This window comes from Schistocerca gregaria, chromosome 1 (genome assembly GCF_023897955.1).
Source record: "Schistocerca gregaria isolate iqSchGreg1 chromosome 1, iqSchGreg1.2, whole genome shotgun sequence".
Lineage (NCBI taxonomy): Eukaryota > Metazoa > Arthropoda > Insecta > Orthoptera > Acrididae > Schistocerca > Schistocerca gregaria.
In genome coordinates this window covers 1179426921-1179445639 of record NC_064920.1, presented here as the reverse complement: position 1 = coordinate 1179445639, position 18719 = coordinate 1179426921, and the positions used below count along the sequence as shown (strand labels likewise).

Here is an 18719-nt window from a genome sequence, read left to right as displayed (position 1 = left end):
TGTGACAGTGGCTAGATTGGACTGTGGAAAAAAATTGGACTGGGTACAAGTTGGTACTTTGTATGGGCACTGATGACTGCGCAGTTGAATGCCCCACAAACCAATCATCATCATCACCATCATGTGTGAAGCAGCACACTACTAATGCTGTATTCAACTTTACAGGATAATTTTTCCCTCTCATGCGCATTAACTTACATTTTTCTCCATTCAGAGAAAGCTGTCATTGTCATACCAACTGGAAATTCTTCTTAAATCATCCTGTATTCTTCTGCAGTGACATCCTCCGATAAATCAAATCTTCATGAGCAAACAGCTGTGAAATGCTTCTCACCTGCCAGTCAGATCATGTATGTTAACAGCGAACAAGAGTGGTCCTGTCACACTTCTGAGGCACTTCCAATACCCGTGTCTCTGATGAACACTCACTGTCCTGAACAGTGTGCAGGATTCTATTACGTAAGAAGTCTTCAAGTCATTCACACAGCTGCAAAATGTTGGCAGTGATGAACAAGAAGTTGCGGTAATTGAAATCAAGTATCTGGCCATGCATTACTCCTGATGGTTGTTCAGGTGGGATAAAGTGATAGTTACATGTCTCCAAATCGAGCACTGTCTCCTTACACATTGGCTTCTTACTCTGGCAAGAGAGTCCCCCCATTCTGTAATCCTGTGGTGTGCAAATTACTGTGCATTATATTTTTACTGAGTGCATGCTCTATCATGATGAGAGGGTGGGAGTGAGTATGGTGGGGATCTGTTCTGTCTTTAAGCTGATGAAGAGGAGAGTCTAGTCTAAGTTTTAAGGTTTTTTAATGTGTCTGGACTCTGGCCTCAAGTCATAGGCTGGAGGTTTTTGTGTGTTGCAGAGTGGCTGGCTCATAGTTTTTCTTCCTACGATCAGTCAGCCATGGCCATCCGCTGTGTTGTTTTAACTTCTACAACTTTCTCCTCTGTTAGTTGTAAGTTTTAAATTTGACGAATACAGGATGATTTAAGAAGAATTTCCAGTTGGTATGACAATGACAGCTTTCTCTGAATGGGGAAAAATGTAAGTTAATGCACATGAGAGGGAAAAATTATCCTGTAAAGTTGAATACAGCATTAGTAGTGTGCTGCTTCACACATGATGGTGGTGATGATGATTGGTTTGTGGGGCACTCAACTGCGCAGTCATCAGTGCCCATACAAAGTACCAACTTGTACCCAGTCCAATTTTTTTCCACAGTCCAATCTAGCCACTGTCACAAATGATGATGGTGGTGATGAAATGATGAGGACAACACAAATACCCAGTCTCCCTGCTTGACACAGTCACATCAATTAAATATCTAAGAGTAATGCAAAGCAATATGAATATGAAATGGAATAATCATGCTTTCTGTGTGTAGTAAACCCCTGATCTATCAAAGGGAGTCCTTCAACTCTCCATCCCATAATGAAAGTACAGAAATCTGCAGGCATGACCATCGACAGAGCCTTTGGTTGAGACCCTCCACTCGGCTCCAAACCCCAATTGACTCAGGGCACAATACTGCAAATAGTGAGCTCTGCTTGCTCCAAGTGAGCATGGACACAATTCCCATAGGTACTGAGGATGGCTTCAAACCCTAAGCAACAGATATCATCGGTGCCGATATGAGCAGCAGCTACTGCACCCTGCACTGTCAGTAGCCACAGGCAGGACCTCCTCCATCTTTCAGATGAGGCTTCCCAGCTGACACACCTAGTTTACATCAGATTTCTTTCCAGCTCTGGTCGCTATTTCCCTAAAGGTTCTGTAATCCACCTAGCATTGGAGCTCCCAGTAACTAGTAAAACCCTCCCTCCATGTGCCTACACAAACCCTGATGAGGGAGTGGCTGCCTGTCTGCTCACAGAGTGAATGAGTGAGGCCAGATGGGCAGCCTCAGCCCTGACTCCTTTTCGAGTGACAGCACCATGTAACAAAGCTCTACTCACTCTGCAGTAAGTGCAGATCCCCTGCATTGGGTACACTGGAAGGTGCCTCAAGCAGCAGAGCCTTTGGGGGAAAGCAGTGGTATCTGAAGTGTCCCATGCAACACGCCAGTTTCTCTGCTTCTGCCACACCAAGAGATAACAGCCTGCAGATGGCTGCCTGTGGCCATAAGTGTCTTCAGCTGTTCGCAAACTGTGGCCAGCTCCTTTTGCTTTTGCATATAGCATGCACACACCCTATCAATCCTGCTATTATTAATTTAAGAATTAAACTATGAAAACAGACAGAAAAGGCTAAATATGTGACTTGCTAGCCTCCCCATGCTTCACCAATGGATGCTGACACTGGGGTGAAAAACCAATAAAAATGTGTTAGTCGTTAGCCTGCCTGAAAGTCCCAGCCTGTAATTTTATGGTGTAATTTCTTGGTGTTCCCTTTCAGTCTCCCCTAAGTATTCTTATGGTTCCCACATGATCAGGTTTCTCAGCAGGGACTGTAGTTCTGTTATTGGTCACTAGATTGTGTGGATATGCTGGAGAAGAATTTATTTTTATATTTTCTTGTGGATATAGTCAGTGGCATATTTTTGCTGCTTGCTTAATTGTATAAATTGATACAATTAAGCATGCTGCAAAACCATGCCATTGCCAACATCCCAGTGAATCTCTGTTTGGCCAATTATGGGATTCCTCATGAGCTTCCCTTTTGATTTTGAGTTTAGTGACTTCAATGGGATGAACAATTTTGTTTCTGCGTAAATGGAATGTCTTAACATTATGTTGGAAGGATGAAGGGAAAGTACACATGATAAGCACACTTCTGAGATGGTCACCTATACTAATAGAGGCAGGGAGAAGTCAAGCCCAGCCTGTACGACAGACTACAACAAACACAAGTTGGATATTGATTTGTCTGAACAGCAGGTGTCCTACAGTGTGTTTGAAAATCAAACTATGAATTTGTAGAGAAAGTTGGTATTCCATGTACTTCTCATGTAAACTTCTGCGTATTATAGCACAAAGTTTCTAGAAATGCCAAAACTTCTCAGTATATGACAACCATCGGTGGAGATCTTGCTGAGAGCAGAGATCTCGAACAATAACTTGGTGCATGAGCGCTTTCCCAACCTTAGACTGGAAATAATTTTTTTCAAAAACTTGAGGCAGAATAAGGGACAGAACAAAGGCAGTGTGTAGTGTGCTCCCATAAGCAGACAGCGCCTACTCATCACCACCACTTTCGTCCATATTTATGCCACAAAGGGCGTTCAAAAAGTTTTGCACAGTTGTCTCTAATTTTTTTCATTTTTTGCAGGTTGTTGTTGTTGTTGTGGTCTTCAGTCCTGAGGACTGGTTTGATGCAGCTCTCAATGCTACTCTATCCTGTGCAAGCTTCTTCACCTCCCAGTACCTACTGCAACCTACATCCTTCTGAATCTGGTTGGTGCATTCATCTCTTGGTCTCCCTCTACGATTTTTACCCTCCACGCTGCCCTCCAATACTAAATTGGTGATTCCTTGATGCCTCAGAACATGTCCTACCAACCGATCCCTTCTTCTGGTCAAGTTGTGCCACAAACCTCTCTTCTCCCCAATTCTATTCAACACCTCCTCATCAGTTATGTGATCTACCCATCTAATCTTCAGCATTCTTCTGTAGCACCACATTTCGAAAGCTTCTATTCTCTTCTTGTCTAAACTATTTATTGTCCATCTTTCACTTCCATACATGGCTACACTCCATACAAATACTTTCAGAAACGACTTCCTGACACTTAAATCTATACTCGATGTTAACAATTTCTCTTCTTCAGAAACGCTGTCCTTCCCATTGCCAGTCTACATTTTTTATCCTCTCTACTTCGACCATCATCAGTTATTTTGCTCCCCAAATAGCAAAACTCCTTTACTACTTTAAGTGTCTCATTTCCTAATCTAATACCCTCAGCATCACCCGACTTATTTCGACTACATTCCATTATCCTCGTTTTGCTTTTGTTGATGTTCATCTTATATCCTCCTTTCAAGACGCTGTCCATTCCATTCATCTGCTCTTCCAAGTCCTTCGCTGTCTCTGACACAATTACAATGTCATTGGCGAACCTCAAAGTTTTATTTCTTCTCCATGGATTTTAATACCTACTCCGAATTTTTCTTTTGTTTCCTTCACTGCTTGCTCAATATACAGATTGAATAACATCGGAGACAGGCTACACCCCTGTCTCACTCCCATCCCAACAACTGCTTCCCTTTCATGCCCCTCAACTCTTATAACTACCATTTGGTTTCTATACAAATTGTAAATAACCTTTCGCTCCCTATATTTTACCCTTGCCACTTTCAGAATTTGAAAGAGAGGATTCCAGTCACCATTGTCAAAAGCTTTCTCTAAGTCTACATATGCTGGAAACGTAGGCTTGCCTTTCCTTAATCTAGCTTCTAAGATAAGTCGTAGCGTCAGTACTGCCTCACGTGTTCCAATATTTCTATGAAATCCAAACTGATCTTGCCCGAGGTCAGCTTCTACTAGTTTTTGCATTCGTCTGTAAAGAATTCGTGTTAGTATTTTGCAGCTGTGACTTATTAAACTGATTGTTTGGTAATTTTCACATCTGTCAACACCTGCTTTCTGTGGGATTGGAATTATTATATTCTTCTTGAAGTCTGAGGGTATTTTGCCTGTCTCATACATCTTGCTCACCAAATGGTAGAGCTTTGTCAGGACTGGCTCTCCCTAGGCCGTCAGTAGTTCTAATGGAATGTTGTCTACTCCTGGGGCCTTGTTTCAACTCAGGTCTTTCAGTGCTCTGTAAACTCTTCACACAGTATCATATCTCCCATTTCATCTTCATCTACATCGTCTTCCATTTCTATAATATTGTCCTCAAGTACATTGCCCTTGTATAGACCCTCTATATACTCCTTCCACCTTTCTGCTTTCCCTTCTTTGCTTAGAACTGGGTTTCCATCTGAGTTCTTGATATTCATACAAGTATTCCTTTCTCCAAAGATCTGTTTAATTTTCCTGTAGGCAGTATCTATCTTACCCCTTGTGAGATAAGCCTCTACATCCTTACATTTGTCCTCTAGCCATCCCTGCTTAGCCATTTTGCACTTCCAGTCGATCTCATTTTTGAGTCGTTTGTATTCCTTTTTGCCTGCTTCATTTAGTGCATTTTTATATTTTCTCCTTTCATCAATTAAATTCAATATTTCTTCTGTTTCCCAAGGATTTCTACTAGCCCTCGTCTTTTTACGTACTTGATCCTCTGTTGCCTTCACTACTTTATCGCTCAAAGCTACCCAATCTTCTTCTACTGTATTACTTTCCCCCATTCCTGCCATTTGTACCCTTATGCTCTCCCTGAAACTATGTACAACCTCTGGTTTAGTCAGTTTATCCAGATCCCATCTCCTTAAATTCCCACCTTTTTGCAGTTTCTTCAGTTTTAATCTACAGTTCATAACCAATAGATTATGGTCAGAGTCCACATCTGCCCCTGGAAATGTCTTACAATTTAAAACCTGGTTCCTAAATCTCTTTCTTACCATTATATAATCTATCTGAAATCTGTCACTATCTCCAGGCTTTTTTTATGATTCTTGAACCAAGTGTTAGCTATGATTAAGTTGTGCTCTGTGCAAAATTCTACCAGGCAGCTTCCTCTTTCATTTCTTAGCCCCATCAATATTCACCTACTACATTTCCTTCTCTCCCTTTTCCTACTACCGAATTCCAGTCACCCATACTATTAAATTTTCATCTCCCTTCACTATCTGAATAATTTCTTTTAGTTTGTCATACATTTCTTCAATTTATTCGTCATCTGCAGAGCTAGTTGGCATATAAACTTGTACTACTGTAGTAGGTGTGGGCTTTGTGTCTATCTTGGCCACAATAATGCGTTCACTGTGCTGTTTGTAGTAGCTTACCCGCATTCCTATTTTTTTATTCATTATTAAACCTACTCCTGCATTACCACTGTTTGATTTTGTATTTATAACCCTGTATTCGCCTGACCAAAAGTCTTGTTCCTCCTGCCACTGAACTTCACTAATTCCCACTATATATAACTTTAACCTATCCATTTCCCTTTTTAAATTTTCTAACCTACCTGCCCGATTAAGGGATCTAACATTCCACGTTCCAATCCATAGAACATTTAGTTTTCTTTCTCCTGATAACGACTTCCTCCTGAGTAGTCCCCGCCCGGAGATCCAAATGAGGTACTATTTTACCTCCGGAATATTTTACCGAAGAGGAAGCCATCATCATTTAACAATACAGTAAAGCTGCATGCCCTCGGGAAAAATTACGGCTGTAGTTTCGCCTTGCTTTCTGCCGTTCGCAGTACCAGCACAGCAAGGCCGTTTTGGTTATTGTTACAAGGCCAGATCAGTCAATCATCCAGACTGTTGCCCCTGCAACTACTGAAAAGGCTGCTGCCCCTCTTCAGGAACTACACATTTGTCTGGCCTCTCAACAGAAACTCCTCCGTTGTGGTTGCACCTACGGTACGGCTATCTGTATCGCTGAGGCACGCGAGCCTCCCCACCAACGGCAAGGTCAATGGTTCATTGGGGGGAGGACAATGATATTTTTTGTGAATGTACTTGGAAAAGTTAGCTATAAATTCAGCCTACTCAAGGTAGCCTCCATCTGCTGTGACACATCTAGCCCAAAGTTCTTTACATGATGTAAATGCACTTTGGTAAAATTCTGGGGATTGACTTTTACAGCATCGCTTGACACAAGGAATAAGGTCTTTCTCACTATCAAATGTTTTAATGCACAGGTAGTTTTTCAGATGACCAAAGAGGTAAAAATCAGATGGGGCCAAGCCCGTACAGGAGGGAGGATGAGGAACAATTTTCCAACACATCATCATCATCATCATAATTTAAGACTGATTATGCCTTTCAGCATTCAGTCTGGAGCATAGCCCCCTTATAAAATTCCTCCACAATTCCTTATTCAGTGCTAACATTGGTGCCCCTTCTGATGTTAAACACATTTTCTCCTGTGTCGTAAGGGCTGTATGGGGTGTGGCATTGTCATGGTGTAGTCTGATGAGCTGACGCTGAAGCTGTGGCCTGTGGGTTCTGATGGCATGTTGCAGCTTGTCCAATGACAAACAGTAAAAATTTTGGATGATTTTATCAGTGGTTTCCTTATTCACATCATTCATTGACATCAATGGTCTACTGCATCGTGGATTGTCCAGTAGAGAGAAATCACCTTCTTTAAACATGTGCAACCACTGCTGGATACTGCTGCGATCCACTGTGTCCTCCCCGTAAATAGGGAGCAACTTCCTGTGAATCAATGTGGCAGAGTCATCACCGGTCTTGAAGAGGAACTCCATCACCTACCGCAACCTGACATCTACTTCCTGGTCTATTATGGCTCATCTGTAAATAAAAGAACATACTCCTATATTCCAACTTACAGCAAAATGTTCTAAGTATGTTCACAAAAAATTTCATTCTCCTCCTACAAAAAATATAAAAGTTAGAGACAACTGTGCAAAACTTTTTGGACGCCTTTTGTACATGCAGGGCATTACCAGAAATGAAACTGTCAGAAGTGGATATGGAGTACCATATGAGCATGTCTTAAAAAAAAAAAAAAAATAATGTTTCTGCTGTAGGTAGGGTGATGCATGAGCCATTTATGTTAACATTGTTTTCAAACAGTGTTTGATGCAGCAGAAAGATTTCAGAATAGTAATTAAAGGGTCAGAGGACCAAGTCCCTATGTGGAAGCTTTCTTTATTGTCAGTTTTTTTGTTACTTACACTGCAAATAAATCAAAAGAATGGTCAGTATATTGTATTTATTAATATTTTCATATGAGGCATGAAAGTAAAGGCAAAGGTAAATTTGGGATTGCAAATGAATTTACAGGAAGGTGCTATAAGACATACACAAAAAATTTGTGTACCGAATTTGATTCTGGTATTGTTTTAGAGTTGATAATTTACACTCGCAGGGCTGATATTCATCATAGAAACAGGGAAACCTCTTGTTCATTTGCAGCTGTTGAGGGGTCCTCGAAGGTCAAAATGAAACCTGCACGCTTTTATTACTGTCCCTTCTCGGAAAGCTATTTGCAGAGTCCTCGTGGATGCTGTAACTACAATTATTTCTAGAAAATTATTTGCAACACGTAAATTTCTTTTGCCTTTCCATTCCAAGTCTTTTATGAAGATGTTAATAAATACAGTTTATTGTGTATTATTTCAATTTATTTGCAGTTAAATAGCTTAAAACATTTGAAATAAAAAATGGAAAAGTTTTTCACGTAGGAAATCAACCCCATGACCCTCAGATTACCAAACTAGACCCTTTCTTCTGCACCAGCTGCTGTGTGGAAACTGTGCTAACATAGATGACTCATGGATCATCCAACACGTGCCAAAAATGCTGTTTTTGTTTTTAAAAAATGCTTGGTCATTGGAGCTTCCAAGTCCTGCATACCATGAATTTGGATGAAATCAGTGATGATGAGTAGGTGTGGACCCCTTGTCAAAGAGGCAAGGAGTTGACTAGAAAAGCATGGCACAATAATACAAACTGTAAACAAAGTGAGTGTTAACTTACATTGTGTTAATTAAAATGCTACAGAATATATTGTAAAAAGTAGATGTATCATAAAATGTCCCCAAATGTGATTACCATACATAAACAAACTGTGTACTTTGTTATTAAATATTTTGAGAGAAAGACTGTTGTTAGTATGTGAAAAACTAAATATGTATGCTTGGCCAGTTTGTCCTTTTTCTCAAAAACAATTGCATTAAAAAATAATGTACAAAAGTACTTATTAATTCAAGAGAGAAGTATTACTTGTCACATTAAATTAGATGTTTGCAATTGTCTTTAATGTAAAACTACTAGTGTACTGCCTTCTTAAAAAGCTACTACAGCTTAAAATATTGTAAAATAGCTGGGTTTTTCAGTAGATGATTGCATGTTACAGATAGGGACCCATTATTAAGCATTTGTGCTTTTTTCACTCATTCACAGTTTTGATTTTGTTTTGTTTAATATGTTAACTAGCCTTCTTCTTCTTCCGTATCCGGATGCACCAATTATATCTTCCCTTCCCAGTGATTAGCAACGTAGTTTGCTTTGTCATTGACTTTCAAAATATCATCTTTAGTGCACGTTATAGACATATCTGGGCAAATCAGTAGGTGGTCCAAGTCCTGTATTGCTCCGCATTCACACCTATCGCTATCACTGTAACCCCATTTAAATAGGTTTGATTTGCACCCAGTTACTCCAGTACGCAGCCGGTTTAATGACCTCCAAGTTGTAAAAGGTAGTTGAAATCCTGCAGATCACTCCTCAAGTAGTTCCATTGTGGAGTGTGGCACCATTTCTTCCCAAAGAGATAGCCGCCTTGCGGCGGGCTTGGCTGCTGGAAAACCATTCTGGAGTGTAATTAGCAGTCTTCGAAAGGGAGGTAAGAAGGAAATGACAAGTATTTTGGACAGGTCAGGGCAACTGCTGGTGAATCCTGTGGATGCCTTGGGCAGATGGAGGGAATATTTTGAAGAGTTGCTCAATGTAGGTGAAAATACGATCAGTAATGTTTCAGATTTCGAGGTAGAATGGGATAGGAACGATGATAGAAACAGGATCACATTTGAGGAAGTGGAGAAAATGGTCAATAGATTGCAGTGAAATAAAGCAGCTGGGGTGGATGAAATTAAGTCGGAACTCATCAAATACAGTGGAACGTCAGGTCTTAAATGGCTGCACAGGATAACTGAAATGGCCTGGGCATCGGGACAGGTTCAATCAGGCTGGATAAAAGCAGTAATCACACCAATCTTTAAACATGGAAACAGAAAAGATTGTAACAACTACAGAGGTATCTCTTTAATCAGCGTTGTGGGTAAAATCTTCTCAGGTATTGTTGAAAGAAAAGTGTGAGTATTAGTTGAGGACCAGTTGGATGAAAATCAGTGTGGGTTTAGGCCTCTTAGAGGTTGTCAGGACCAGATCTTTAGCTTACGGCAAATAATGGAGAAGCGTTATGAGTGGAACAGGGAATTGTATCTATGCTTTATAGATCTGGAAAAGGCATATGACCGGGTTCCCAGGAGGAACTTATTGTCTGTTCTATGAGATTATGGAATAGGAGGCAAACTTTTGCAAGCAATTAAAGGTCTTTACATAGATAGTCAGGCAGCAGTTAGAGTTGACGGTAAATTGAGTTCATGGTTCAGAGTAGTTTCAGGGGTAAGACAAGGCTGCAACTTGTCTCCACTGTTGTTCATATTATTTATGTATCATATGTTGAAAACAATAGACTGGCTGGATGAGATTAAGATATCTGAACACAAAATAAGCAGTCTTGCATGATGGCAGATTCGATTGAAAGTTTGGAAAGTAATATTTCAGAACTAGATCAGAAATGTAAGGACTATGGTATGAAGATTAGCATCTCCAAAATGAAAGTAATGTCAGTGGGAAAGAAATATAAACGGATTGAGTGCCAAATAGGAGGAACGAAGTTAGAAGAGGTGGATGTTTTCAAGTACATATTCTCACAGGATGGCAACATAATGAAAGAACAGGGAGCGAGGTGTAGCAAAGTTAATGCAGTGAGCACTCAGCCACGGTGTACTCTCTTCTGCAAGAAGGAAGTCAGTACCAAGACTAATCGCATTTGGGAGGACGACGGTTCAATCCCGTCTCCGGCCCTCCTGATTTAGGTTTTCCGTGATTTTCCTAAATTGTTTCAGGCAATTGCCGGGATGGTTCCTTTGAAAGGGCACAGCCGATTTCCTTCCCAGTCCTTCTCTAACCCGAGCTTGCGCTCTGTCTCTAATGACATCGTTGTCGTCGGGACGTTAAACACAAACCACCACCACCACCACCCAAACTGAGTCATCTGTGCACCGTTCAATCTTTCGACCAACTTTGTTGTATGGGAGCGAAAGCTGGGTTGAGGTTACAGATATGAAAGTAGGTAGGATGATTGCAGGTACCAGTAGATGGGAACGATGGCAGGAGGGTGTCCACAATGAGGAAATCAAAGAAAAACTGGGAATGAACTCTATAAATGTAGCAGTCAGGGTGAACAGGCGTAGATGGTGGGGTCATGTTACACTCATGGGAGAAGCTAGGTTACCCAAGAGACTCATGGGTTCAGCAGTAGAGGGTAGGAGGAGTCGGGGCAGACCAAGGAGAAGGTACCTGGATTCGGTTAAGAATGATTTTGAAGTAATAGGCTTAACATCAGAAGGGGCATCAATGTTAGCACTGAATAGGGGATCATAGAGGAATTTTATAAGGGGGACTATGCTCCAGACTGAACACTGAAAGGCATAATCAGTCTTAAATGATGATGATGATAATATTGATATTAATATTACCAAATACTGACTTACTTGCTATGACCAGATGGTAGTTAACATGTGCTTGGTGTGCTCTTCAAATACAACATGTCCAAGAAAATAGTTTAATAAATTCCTGCACCTCATTTATGACAAATATAGTGTTTACAAATCTCCACGTACTCAGAAAAGGTGTGAAGCCAAAATTGAACAATAGCACAACAAATGAAAGTAAATTTTTGTCCACTGTTAAGTGTTGTTGCCGTGCATCTATTATTATTGTGAAAATAGTAGGAAAGTGAACTACCTTCAATCACTAATTGTGGTTTTATTTCACATAGTGCATTTCAAGCCATGGGGTTCGTCTTAAGGTGCTTGACATCAGTTTACGTTATTATTTGGAAATGAGTCACCACTGGTTGCGAAGAGAAAGACTGTCTGAAAACATTTTAAACCAACAAACAATGTGTGATAGCCCTCAGCTTATCAGCAGTTTCAAAATTTAATTTTTTCCGCGAAGGAGCCAGAATTCAACAGAACCATTTTATAATCCACAGTCACATCTGATATCTGCAGGAAACTTTGTTTTGCAAGCAATAGAAAAATGTAACATCTTACATTCAGATATTCTTTGACTAGTTTAAATTTTGTACAAATGTGCTGTGGAACGAAAGTGTTTGTAAGCATGTATATATGTCTACAGATGCTGTAGGTAAAAACTGTATAACAGTTATTGCAAACAGTATGTCATTCTCCTTTTTGTATTACTTTGGTAAAAAGAAAAGAAGAAGAAGGAAAAATGTAGCTGCATTAGAACATGGCATATCACATTGTAATATGCCTGTGAACACACAATCTGTTTTCAAACGATGTTGTAAACTGAAACTTACTGGCAGATTAAAACTGTGTGCCAGACCGCGACTCACACTGAGGACCCTTTGCCTTTTGCGGGCATGTGCTCTACCACAGTTTTAATCTGCCAGGAAGTTTCATATCAGCGCACACTCCGCTGCAGAGTGAAAATCTCATTCTGATGTTGTAAACTGTTGCCACCCACCTGAATATGAGCCCCCAGGGCTTGGAATTTATTGTGCATTGAAATAAAATTACAGTTGTTGACTACAGGTAGTTTATTTCTTTCCGGTTTTGTGAAAACTGAGGAAAACTGACAACTGCAGGCAGGATACAATTACCTACACAATTTGTCAATGAAAAAGCTTCCATCAAGATCTGGTCCAATTTTGTGAAGTGAAAACAGTTGCTAGGGGCCATGGCAGTATGGAGTTTGCTGGAATTTTTCAGAAGTGAGCCTGACAGTTCTGGTAAATGGTATTTCATAGCTACATGATAACTTATTCACATTAATCAGAAATCATTATAATGATCATGGTTTGTTGACGCAATATTTTCATCTCCTTCAAAGATGATTTCTTGATACATCATCATTCTACTGCTTCTTCTTCTTCTGGCAAAGTACTATACCATAGCTCTGGTTTCATCTCTGCTGATAGTGGACCTCAGATCCTTTTCTTCTTTTCATTCATTTATTTATTTCATTTTCAATTATTTATTTATTCATCATTCAACACAACAGCATTGAACATGTCAGGGGGACATTACAGAAGTTATATAAACATATATAAAACATTAAAAAAAGTATCGTAGGATTAGGCAAGGCTGGGGCAGGAAGCCGGCTGTGGGCTGCTAAAGGAACTATCCCAGTGTTCACCTTAGTGACTAGGGATAAACATGGAAAAACCAAGTCAGGATGGCAGGCCAAGGAATAGAACCTGCTCCTCCCAAATGCGAGTTCAGTGCATTAAGACTGACGTAGCCATCTCACTCTGTGTATGATTGGAAGGAAATCACAAATACATAGTCTACATTGTAATTACAGCATGCACAGGAAGTAAACCAGTTATATAACTAAAACATGAAACAGTGTCACAAAACACCTCTGGAAAATAAACACACACACACACACACACACACACACACACACACACACACGATAGAACAGTACTGAAAAGTATAACACAGAATAGAATAGAATAGAATCTTTATTGTCACATGATATGTTATATACAATCATTCGATTGAAACATTGGTGACTCGTCAATGAATAATTCTATGCCTACCTAAGTATACTACAACAACTACAACAAGATACATTAAAATAATGCATTGTGGATGCTCCCACAAGCACATAACAACATAAAAAGATAATTACATGTTAGAGTTCTTCCTTTTTCTTAACATTTCCACAGTGGTTTGAAATCATTCTTTTAAAGTATTTATCATGTTTGTTTCTGGAGTTTATAAATATAGACATACTCCAAAGACCACATACTTTCTTAATAGTAGTATATATGTTTACATCTAGATATTTAGATACATAGTTTATAAGTATGGACACATATAAAAAGAACATATACCTCCATTAAAAGGGAACATAAGCATACACATCGAACATAATGTAGAACAAACAGGAAAACCAAGCACATGAATATCTCCTACTTGCCTTCCTCGTTTATAAAATCATCCACACTGTAGTAGCATTTGCTTTTTAAATATATTTCAATGTTTGCACAAGTGGATTCTAGCTTGCAGTCTTTCAACTTTGAACGGATTTTATTGCCAAGATTCAAAGCCATATAATATGGTGTATTTTCAAATAATGTTAACCTGTGGCAAGGTAACATGTAATCTTGTTTGTGCCTTGTTTCATAAGAATGTGAAAATGAGTTTCCCTAAAAAAGATGTGGGTTTTTTAAACCAAAGAGAAGTGTTTAGTATATAAACATGGAAGGAACTGTCAGTAAGTCAAGGCTTGCAAATAAGGGTTTGCATGACTGTCTATTGTTTGTTCCAGTCATAGCTCTGATGATTTTTTTCTGTAGCTTGAACACTCTGAGGAGGCTTCCTTTTTCAACTCCCCAAAAAATTATCCCATATCTTACAACTGATATAAAATATGCATGATACACAATTTTCCTAACACTTAAGTCAGTTACTTTGTTCAGAACCCTCATTGCGTAAACAAAACTATTTAACCGTTTCAGTAAGCAATCCACATGATTAGTCCATGTCAAGTTTTTATTTATGGTCACTCCCAGAAATTTGACAGAATCTGCAGTTATCAGTTCTCTGGCTTCATAACTTAACTTTGTTACATATTCAACAGTTTTTTTGGTCCTGAATTGTACAATTTGTGTTTTTGTTAAGTTTAGTTTCATAGCATTATTATTTATCCAACTTTCTAGTTCTTGAAGAGTCTGTTTTGTTTTCTGTGCTAATTCTTTAGTGTTTTTGCAGCAGACTACTGCTGTTGAGTCATCTGCATACAGAATCGTATCTGAAGTTACCTTACCTGGCATGTCATTTATATAATATAGAAATAGTAACGGGCCTAGTATGGACCCCTGGGGGACTCCTGCTTGTATTTCCGTCCAACTAGAGCAAGCTTTCTTACCCTTATCTTGTATAACTACACTCTGTTTCCTATTTTTGAGATACGACTTGAACCAATTTAAAGATTTTTCATGGAAGCCATAAGAAGCTAATTTGAGGAGCAGCTGCTTATGGTTTACCATATCAAATGCCTTACTCAGGTCACAGAAGATACTGGATACACTCTCCTTGTTATCGAGGCATTTGCTTATTTTAGTGATTAGTTCATTAATAGCATGCACAGTGCTTTGACCCTTCCTGAATCCATACTGATTATTAAGAATAATGTTATGTTTTTTGTTATATTTCTCTAGTTGGTTACTACTCGCTCAAATATTTTAGAAATAATTGGTAATATTGATACTGGGCGAAAATTTCCTATCTCCTCTTGTCTGCCCTTTTTGTGAATAGGTCGAACTTCCGCATACTTCAGCCTATCCGGAAAGCAGCCCTCATCAAACGATTGATTTATTATGTGACAGAGTTGGGGTGCAATATTATCACATCCCGCCTTTATTATTTTTGTTGGGACTTCATCCCAGCCCACAGATTTGAGATTTTTTAGGGATTTTATAATGTTAGCCACCTCGTAGCAGGATACCTTAGTGAATTTAAATTCTACTGATCTGTGCTGCATTATTTTGGGACTTACATGTGGAGGAGGGAGTTTATCAATTTTGTTAGAATTTATGAAATACCTGTTGAATTCTTCACAAATATGTCTGGAGTTTGTAATCATTTCCCCATCTATTTCTAATTTATGACTAAAACTTCTTGTTTTTTCTGCACCTATTTCACTCCTGACAATTTGCCATACAGCTTTTGATTTATTTGTGGCATCTGATATGTACTTACTGTTTGCCATTTGTTTTGCCTGTTTAACTACTCTACCAAATATTCTTTTGTATTTGTTTACATAGCTGACAAACTCTGCATCATGGCTGTTCTTTGCTTGCATGTGCAGTTTCCTCTTTCTAATACTAGATATACTGATGCCTTCAGTTATCCATGAGTTATTTTTACAGTTTTTGTCACGTGTTGTTATGAAGGGGAAACATTAATTGAAAACACTCATGAATTCTGATACAGAAGCATTGTACTTTGTATTTACTGAGTTCTGCTTGCTGAAAGACCAGGATGTTTCATTTAGCCTTGATACAAATGTATTCACATTGTGTTGGCTAAAGTTCCTGACTCGTTTCACTGTTACAGTTTTTTCTAAATTTGGCAATGAGAGAAAAAGGGCTGAATGGTCAGATATACCTTATTCTATGATGAACTTTTCTGTAGTACCATAGTTGATGCTGCTCACTATATTATCTATACATGTTGCAGAAGATGCTGTTATTCTAGTGTACTCACTAAAGTTTAATGTTAAGCCATTTGTAGATAACATGTTCTTCAGAGACATGGCAAACCTGTTATCAGCCCTTACATTTATGTTGAAGTCAGCACAAATTATGACCTTTTTGCATAACTTTTCTACCTTCAATCTATATAACAAGGTTTCAAGTATGTCTAAAAATGCACATGTAGCGGAATAGTCAGGGATATGATATATACTAATAATTAATATGCCGTATTCCAAAAGTTCAATGCAGCAGCTTTCAAATAATAGTTCGTCGTTCAAGCAATTAAAAGTCTGCCTGACTTCAAAGCTTAGTGATTCTTCTACTAGAATGCACGATCCTCCAAAACCGTTTTTTCTACAAAAACTCGCTGCTAAATTGTAACCTGAAAGTGAATTTATCAAGTTTATATTTTCACTTTGAAGCCAGTGCTCGTTTAAGCATATAACTTTTACAGTACCTGTGTTCTCCAAAAATACTTCTAGTTCATACAATTTGTTCATCATTCCTACTGATAGACCGCCTATATTAAGATGCATTATGAAATTATTACGTTTTAAATCAATCAGAGAATCATTTAATTGGTCATCGAATGTGGCACCTGCGTGGGTCTTTAATTCTAAATTGCATTCCTTTATTGTGTTACTCGTGGACCAAATTCCATGGGAACATGAACACATGGAAGCCTGCTTGACACTGTCCATCAAAACTATAATCTAGCACCAGATTCCTTCACTTAGGAGGTGTATCACATTGCACAAGCAGAAAACCAACACCAGGAACATTCTTTTGCAAAGACAAACACAGCATTGATGGTACATCAGTTACTAAAATCAAAAGAACTTGAATGAATGGGAGCTTAGTATTCCTGTAAGATAACATGTTCACTTTCATTTTTCGAATGGTTCTCAACAAGAAACGATTTTAACTCTACCCTAAAAGTCATTTCCTCCTCCAACCTATTTATGCAAGTTCTCTTGATGTAAGTTGACAGTGGATTGTAAAGAACAACACGCCAGTGGCTCACATGCCTGAGTACAAGTTGTTGTACCTTAAACAACAGAAAATCTAAGATGGAATGTTGACAATATTTTGAAAAATTCACCATGTTGAGGAGATGTTAGGTTGCAGACAGGCACAACAAAAAGAGTGCTAAATATGTGAGCTTTTGGCCAAAAGGCCTTCTAGTAAAGTAGACAATACACGTGTTTCAGAGACAGTGGTCATGTAAATGTGAGTTGTGCTTGCATTAATGTGTGTGTGTTGCCTTCTTCAGAAGAAGGCCTCTTTTGGCAAAAGACTCACACATTTAGCAGTCTTTTTGTTGTGCCTGTCTGGGACTTGACATCTCCTATATGGTGAGTAGCAATTCTACACTTTTCATAATACCGCCAGCTGTTCTAACTTATTCCGTATGGAGGGACCCCCAGTTACTATTATTATAACTGTGGTAATCAGAGTTGGTTTGCAAATCACAGTCTTGCACTTGCCATCAACACACATTTGTGTATATACAGGAAGGGTACAATAAGGAGAGCTGTCTGACAAAATTGGAATAGCCATTTTCTGTAATGTAAGTTTTATTTAATGGACTGTTAATTTTATGCCAGAAAATTATTCCATAAGCCAAAAGGGACTGGAAGCAGTTAAAATAAGCCATACTAGCACTATCTCTGGAGTCAGAAGCAAACTTTAAAATGATTCTAAGAGCAAAATATGCGGAACTAAGTCTCTGGGACAGCTTAGTTACATGGTCTTTGCAGTTATAGGCTTGATCCTAAAAGTTTTGTGCATCGTAATCTTTGTAATTCATTTCTGCCTAGTAGCAGTTGGAGATCTTGATTTTGATCCATCTTTCCAAATTGAACATAATTTGTTTTCTTCGCATTAAGGAATTTAACAATGTCAGCTTGTTCCAACTGAACCTGCAAGGACATGAATTCTTGATCAGTTGTTGTAGAGAGATTCCTTAGCATCACCCACTATTACGTAGTATCATCTCAAAAAGGCATGATCTTGGCTGCAGTTTCTGAGGTTTGTGTGTTATTTATATCAATAAGGAACAGGAGGGGACCTAACACACTACCGTGGAGTACACCTTTTTTTTTATTTTTTTTTTGCATCAGATTATAATCTGATTTCATGATTAGAATGAGCCCATCTGAGCTCCACAACCTGATCTGTTTTGCAAATATGATTCTGAAACTATTTGTTTTCTATTCCGCTATCTTGCCTCCAACTTATCTGAAGACATTTTGTGACTAACAGCATCTAAAGATTTAGAAAAATATAAATTGACTCCTGCAGCACTGTTGTCGCTATCCAAGTTTCAAACTACTTCACCAAGGTAATCCATTATTGCTGTTTCTGTACCCTATCAGTTTGAAAGCAATGCTGATTATTATTCCGTCAACTGTGGTCATTTAAGTTCTTGGTTATTCATTGTTTCGTTAATCTCTCAGTTATTTTAGAGAATGTTGAGAGGAATGAAATGGGTCAATAGCTTTCAACTTTATTACTGTTGGCATTCTTGAATAAAGGTATCACATTTGGTATTCTTATCTGTGGGGGACACTCTCTCAGTGAATGATAAATTAATAATGTGAGC

The 18719-nt window shown here is 38.8% G+C and overlaps 1 protein-coding gene across 2 annotated transcripts in view; it reads left to right on the top strand.

Moving 5' to 3' along the window:
• The window catches only part of LOC126284497 (E3 ubiquitin-protein ligase RNF123-like), a 184962-nt gene that overhangs the window by 150896 nt on the left and 15347 nt on the right, over positions 1-18719 (top strand). The window lies entirely within an intron of this gene.